This window comes from Budorcas taxicolor, chromosome 11 (assembly GCF_023091745.1).
Source record: "Budorcas taxicolor isolate Tak-1 chromosome 11, Takin1.1, whole genome shotgun sequence".
In the NCBI taxonomy this organism is placed as follows: domain Eukaryota; kingdom Metazoa; phylum Chordata; class Mammalia; order Artiodactyla; family Bovidae; genus Budorcas; species Budorcas taxicolor.
Genome location: NC_068920.1, coordinates 111853002 through 111859321, shown reverse-complemented (window position 1 = coordinate 111859321; position 6320 = coordinate 111853002). Strand labels below are relative to the sequence as shown.

The window sequence follows — 6320 nt, the reverse complement described above, 5'->3', positions numbered from 1 at the left end:
GAATAAACAGTATCACAGTTTTCTCTTTTCCAAATTATTGGCAACATTTACTATCTCTTGTCTTTTTGGTAATAGCCATCCTAACAGATGTGAGGTTTTGATCTACATTTCCCTGATGATTAGAGATGTTGAGTATTTTTCGTGTTCTAGATGTCTTCTTTGAACATTATCTATTCATGTACTTTGGCCATTTTAAAGCCATATTATTTTTTGTTGTTGAATTATGCAACTTTCTTACACATTTTGAATAATAACACTTTATCAGATATATTGTTTACAAATATTTCTCTCACTCCATAGCTTCTTGTTTTACACAAATATCAACTCAGTTATTATACAATATAACCAAGATCTGGTCAAAAATACACAATTATTGTCTTCTCAAGACACTAAGTCTTAAAGTGGTGACTTTTGAAGTAGAAACAGTTCACTAACTCACATTGTTTTGAGTTTCACGTTGTTCACTCAAAATTAACGTAAGTAAACCCTTCAGTGCTAGATTCCACAGCACATTTACTGAATTGAAATGGTAAAGAGAAGATAAACACGGCCTCTGTGCAAGGAAATCAAGCAAATCTGTGAAGCATTTCATATGTTTTATTTATAGAACTCATGATAATTAGAAACCAAAAATCTGTAAGAGATACACAGATACAAAAGAGAAAGGAATCCAAATAAAGTATAAATACTAAAGCTAGTCATAAATTCACAAGGGAGGAGAGTACAAAAAAGAAGAAAGGAATAAAAAATAAAATTATAAAACCACAAGAAAACAAGTTATACAATGGCAATATGTACATGCCTATTAATTACTGTAAATGTAACTGAATAAATGCTCAAATCAAAGACATAGATTAGCTGAATGGATTTAAAAAACATACAAACAAAGACTTAAACTATTCTAATTTTAAAAAAATCTTTTTCTCATTTTGATATTTTAATTTAAACTGTTCTGGGTAATTTAAACTTTTATTTTCCAGGTTTTTTTTTACACATTCTTCTGTATTATCTTATCACCAATTGATTTCCTCTAGTGCAGTTTTCATTTCAATTTTTTGGTTCTACAGCATTCATTGGTTCTTCAATGAAAGTTTTCAATATGCTTCTCCATTCTTCTCCAGAGTTCAGTGAACGTCTTTATGACTGGCACTTTAAACTCTTTATCAAGTCAAGTATTTTTCTCTTTTTCATAATTTTTTCCCTGATATTTTTATCTTATTCTTTTGTTTCCCTTGTCTTCTAATTTTGTTTGACTGTCTATATTTCTTTCTATGAATTAGGCAAAAGAGTTCCTCTCCCAGCCAGGAAGGTGTGTCCTTGTGTAGGAAAGTCCCTATACAGGCTGTGTATACCTAGTGACTTTGATAGGAGGGCTAGAGCTGATTCAGGCATAGAGTGCTTTTTTTCCCTCCCAAGGTACACTGGGGACTACTGCTTTGCTGTACATGAAGGTAGGAGCTGGACACTGGCAAAAGCCAGTGCACACTGGGTGTTGCCACCTTGGTGGGGTGTGACTGGCATCAGAACTTGCTGTGTGGTGGGATAGTCTTGATAAACCAGCTAAAGCACCTGCACTTTTCAATCTGAACTGTCCCTGTGCTCAGATGCATAGAAAGTGAACTTGTGTGCAAGCCCTTTAAAAGTGGAGTCTTGATTTGTTACAGCCGTCTGGCTCTTCTGGATATAAGGCTTGCTGTTTTTAACACCAGGGAGGTCATCTTCCCAGTACTGGTCCCCAGGGCTCGAGTGCTCAATGTGAGTCTCAAAGCATTTGCTCCTTAGGAGAGACATCAGCGTTTGGAATATTGCCTTTCACTTGTGGGTCATTCACTAGGGTGTGGGTCCTGAGTAGATTGTATCTTTGTACCCTTAAACCCATCTGGATGCTTTTTGCTTGTTTGTTTTTGTTCCCTAAATTGTAGAAGAGCTATTCTGCTAGTTTTCAGGTGTCCTCAGAAAGAGTTGTTTTCTTACACTGTACACACTGGGTGTGTCTATGGAAGGAGGTGAGCAGGATCCTCTTACTCTGCTGTCTTGATCCTGCCTTCTCTATTTTGAATATGTGCATCTATCTTCTACTTATTTATCACTGGATAGAAATCTGGATTTATATTTTGCTAATTATGACAGCTCAGTTGGTAAAGAATCCACCTGCAATGCAGGAGACATCAGTTTGATTCCTGTGTCGAGAAGATCCACTGGAGAAGGGATAGGCTACCCATTCCAATATTCTTGGGCTTCCCTTGTGGCTCAGCTGGTAATTAATCTGCCCGCAATGAGGGAAACTGGGGTTTGATCCCCTGGGTTGGGAAGATCCCCTGGAGGAGGGAAAGGCTACCCATTCCAATTTTCTAGGCTGGAGAATTCCATGGACTGTACAGCCCATGGAGTTGCAGAGTCGGACACAACTGAATGGTGTTCACTTCATTTTCACTTTCATTCATTCTCTCATTGTTCATCTTTTAGACTTATGTGTGTCATAACTTATGTAGCATAATTTTGAAAAATAAATCATTAATCATAAGTGAAAATAAAGAGTATATGTTGTTATTGTCTAGTCACTAAGTTGTGTCCAACTCTTTGTGACCCCATGGACTACAATACATCAGGTGTTCCTGTCCTCCACTCTCTCCCAGAGTTTGCTCAAATTCATGTCCGTTGAGTCAGTAATCCTATCTAACCATCTCATCCTCTTCTGCCTTTTCTCCTTTTGCCTTCAGTCTTTCCCAACATCAGGGTCTTTTCCAGTGATGTGGCCCTTTGTAGCAGGTGACAAAACTATTGGAGTTTCAGCATCAGTCCTTCCAATGAATATTCAGGATTGATTTCCTTTAGGATTGATTGGCTTAAACTCCTTGCTGTCCAAGGATCTTTCAAGTGTATTCTCTAGCACCACAATTCTAAAGCATCAGTTCTTTGGCCCTCAGCCTTTTTTATGATCCAACTCTCACATCTGTACACAACTTCTGAAAAAAACCATAGTTTTGACTATACAGAGCTTTGTCAGCAAAATCATTGTGGATGGTAACTGCAGACTACAGAATATATACCAACATTATTTATTAACAGATCAAATGGTATAGATGAACCAATAACAACTTAAATATGCAATAAGTGTATTCTTCAAAAGAAAAACAAAGGAAATTCCCATGAAATAAAATTAAGAATTAAATGAGTAATGGGATTGGATAGATAGAGATTGGTATCTATAAATACTTTTATTGGCACAAGAGCTAGAAGAAAACATTGTGAGACCTATGGAGAGAGTAGTTTGTAGTTTATTTCTAAGGATAAAGATGAAGAATTGGAAATAACATTGGAAGAACTTTTAAATGCTTCGTTAAGATAGGACTTTTTCAGGTCAATAACCCCTATTGTTAATTAGCATTTAGACATATATTCCTTATATTGAAAGCAGACTTAAAAATCATGCGTGAGCATCTGAAGCAATCCATGAGTTCTGACAATGTCAAGCATCCAGTGACACCCAGATAGTTAATTATTTTTAAAAAATCTCCTTAATAAAACAGCTAGTGTTAAAAACAATGATTGAAATAGTCATGCATTTTATATTATTGACAGATTATTTTTCCTAATCAATCAAATCCATAAAGGAATCTAAGGAGAGGAGAAAGATTTTATTTTAATGTATCTCTCTCCCTCCAAATTAGCAATATTTTCCTTTGGAAAAGAGAAAGGAAAATTGTAATGGGAAATATTTAAACAGAAAGTATCTTGTGCAATGTTTAAAAGATCTAATAGCTTGTAAGTATGTTAAATTATTCCTAAATTGTTAAATTATTAATATTTTTGAAGACAGTCTCAATTAGAAAAAACAAGTACAAATACTACCTGTATGTTTCTGTATCACTGCCTAATAATTCTACATGACATTAATAAAAATGGTAAATAAATTTATATTAAAAAATAAAAAAGAAATAAACAATGAAAAAAAAAGAAAAAATGGTAATTGTACATATCAGTTATAGGGATGTGTCACAGCAGATAGTGACTTTCTGGAACATTCATGATGGCATACCATGAAAGTGGGAAAGGCACAATACAAAGTTCACAGAAAGAAAAAAAAAATCTGCAGGGAAAATTATAAAATAAAAGAAATAGAAAAATACATCAAGCAAATAATTTCTGGGTCAAATAAATTGGCAGATCATTTACAATGAGAAATTTAGAGTTCACTATCTAGTCAAGGCTATGGTTTTTCTGGTGGTCATGTGTGGATGTGAAAATTGGACTGTGAAGAAAGCTGAGTGCCAAAGAATTGATTCTTTTGAACTGTGGTGTTGGAGAAGACTCTTGAGAGTCCCTTGGACTGCAAGGAGATCCAACCAGTCCGTTCTGAAGGAGATCAGCTCTCGGATTTCTTTGGAAGGAATGATGGTAAAGCTGAAACTCCAGTACTTTGGCCACGTCATGCGAAGAGTTGACTCATTGGTAAAGACTCCGATGCTGGGAGGAATTGGGGGCAGGAGGAGAAGGGGACAACCGAGGATGAGATGCCTGGATGGCATCACTGACTCGATGGACATGAGTCTGAGTGAACTCCAGCAGTTGGTGATGGACAGGGAGGCCTGGCGTGCTGAGATTCATGGGGTCGCAAAGAGTCAGACATGACTGAGCGACTGAACTGAACTGAACTTATCAACAGGAAGGAAAATTATAACACAAATGTACTTTCCATCTGTACTAACATTTCTGAGTATTTTCTGAAACTGTGATATAATAGCAATTGACTTATAAAAACTGATTCATGCCCTTTTCATTTTAAAGAACTTATATAATTTATTTTTATAAAGATATCAAAAATTTTGGGGAAAGGAACTCATTTCTTGTGGCTTCACATTTCCATGTGATAAGATTGATTAGAGTCACAGGGAAAACTTTTCCTTACTCTTCTTCCCCAGGAGAAAGGAATGACTCATTGCTTTTGTGAGTTCAGGAGAGAAACTGAGCTCTTTGGCTCAGCATCTTTCTTTATCCATCTTCTGGACTCCTACTGCAGAAGAAAATTTGCCCATTCTCAGCCCAGCATTAAGGTTCCTGGGACATGACTTGACTTAGTTTGGGAAGATAGTCTCCATTCAGGCAGTGTTAGCAAGCCCTTTAATAAGATCTGAGTTATGCCCTCCAAACAGCCTCAACAGTGTAACAAGTAAAAATGATCTCCAATTGTCTGCTTCCTGCCTCTTGAATTTCTGTCACTCATTTCTGAACACGGTCAGAGTAGAAAGAGAGTTACATGTTGAGCCAGTAACGCCCAGGAGAATGCATTGAAGCATTTCTGGTTATCCTTAGGATCTCTGTATTTCAACTGCTGCATAAGGGTAGAGAAAAGAAAAAATTAAATCCCCTTGGTACACTGAAAATCAAAACTTTTCTGGTGCAACACTGATTTATAGTAAATCATGTATAAAAAAAAGTTTCATTCATTTATTTGCCAGGCCATTCATTTCTTTGACAAATATCTGTCATGATACAGGGAAAGACAACAGAATAAATTCTATGCAAATATTAATAAAATGATGCTTCATCCAAAAGAAGTTAATAGTATAAAAAGATGATTTCAGCTGAGTATAGAAACATATCTATAAAAAGTATTATTTCAAATTAACTGATCATATAATTACTTTAAATATATAATAGAGTATATTTATTGTGTATTGATAAATAAAATATACTTACAAAATTCAGGCTAGATGTAGTCCAATATTATGTGTTTATATGAAATAAAAATTCTTTGCAAGTGTTAAATACATATATAACAATATAAGTATGGATTCTTACATAGCATTTACATAACTTCATTAAAACTGATGAGTCAGTGTTGCTGTTTAACCTGTTCATGAATAAACAAATTATATCACAAGGTAACTAAAGTGTTTAAGGCCTCACATCTGCTGTGTTAGCTGTCTTCTGGGATGGCCACCAATGATCATCACCTTCTGATATTCACACTCTTGTGTGGTTTCTTCCACATTGTGCCAGAGTGAGTCCACATAACCAGTTGCATATGGAAGAAGATATGTTGTGGGTTGTGTCACTTCTGAGATTAGATTGTATGAGATGTTATGGCTTCTATCTTGATTGGTCTCTTACTCTCTCAGATCATTCACTTTAGTGAAATTCAGCTGTCATGTAGAGAAGTCTATGTGGCAAGAAACTGAGCCCTCTGCTGATAACTAGAAAAGGATTGAGGCCTTCTGACAAAAGCTATGTAAGTAAGCCAACCTAAAAGTAGATATTCTGCTTCAGTTAAGCCTTCAGATTACTGCAAATACAGCCTACAAACTAACAGCCACTTA

The 6320-nt window shown here is 35.7% G+C and overlaps 1 non-coding gene across 1 annotated transcript; it reads left to right on the top strand.

The window, feature by feature from the left end:
• The first annotated feature begins 492 nt into the window (after positions 1 to 492).
• LOC128057051 (U6 spliceosomal RNA) lies at positions 493 to 598 on the top strand. The gene has a single exon (XR_008200243.1). It is a non-coding gene; the product is annotated as a U6 spliceosomal RNA (small nuclear RNA).
• Positions 599 to 6320: the final 5722 nt, after the last annotated feature.